The sequence below is a fragment of the Schistocerca cancellata genome, chromosome 5 (genome assembly GCF_023864275.1).
Source record: "Schistocerca cancellata isolate TAMUIC-IGC-003103 chromosome 5, iqSchCanc2.1, whole genome shotgun sequence".
Classification (NCBI taxonomy): domain Eukaryota; kingdom Metazoa; phylum Arthropoda; class Insecta; order Orthoptera; family Acrididae; genus Schistocerca; species Schistocerca cancellata.
Window position 1 is genome coordinate 314,334,557 of NC_064630.1, and position 807 is coordinate 314,335,363.

The following is an 807-nucleotide window of genomic DNA, read 5'->3' on the forward strand; positions in this document are numbered from 1 at the left end:
AGAAAGTTGGCAGCTATCTGAATGGAGGTACTGTTGATGGTTAGTGGGCTTGATAATGGACAGTAACCAGCTAAAATAAGGCACCCAGGATGTTTAGGTTTATGTACTTTTGGGAGCATGTAGAACAGGCTGTTTCATCTCTGCCCTGTGATGCACAGACACCAACAAGTGCAAACAATTTGCCCCTTCTGCAGGTGCAAGCTACCTGTCAAATGGCTCTATTGAACTGTGTTCACACCCAGTTCTGAGAATTGTGTGAGCCATTTGCTCGCCCCTGTCTGCACCCACTCAGCTGAGGTATAGGCATAGGCTCCAGTACTGTTTGCACCTCTCAATCGTTTGCTATGCCTTACCCCCTGCCCAGCTGTGTGTGTGTGTGTGTGTGTGTGTGTGTGTGTGTGTGTGTGTGTGTGTGTGAGGCATAGTTGGGGTTAACAAGAGATGGATTTGGATTGTGAGGTAGGCATAAGGATTTATGTAGGGACTGAAGATTATTCTGGACTGAGGGAAGGGATCATTATGGCAGAGTTTTTTAAGGTGGAAGGCAGTTGGCATAGCTTTCTGTTAGGTAATCACTGCAGTTTGTCATGACAGTGAAGGTGCCTTTGTCACAAGGAGCTTGCTCTACTCGGGCTCTGCCATGAGGGTGTGAGGGGATGTTCTTTCCTCTGTTGAGAAGTTTGTGCTGCTTGGAAAGGACAAAGCAAAAGATGGACAAGATCAGGTTGGAAGTGAAGAATAACTGGAAGGTTACTCGGAATTGCGAGATATGCTAGCAATTCTGTATACATGTCAACATTCTCACAA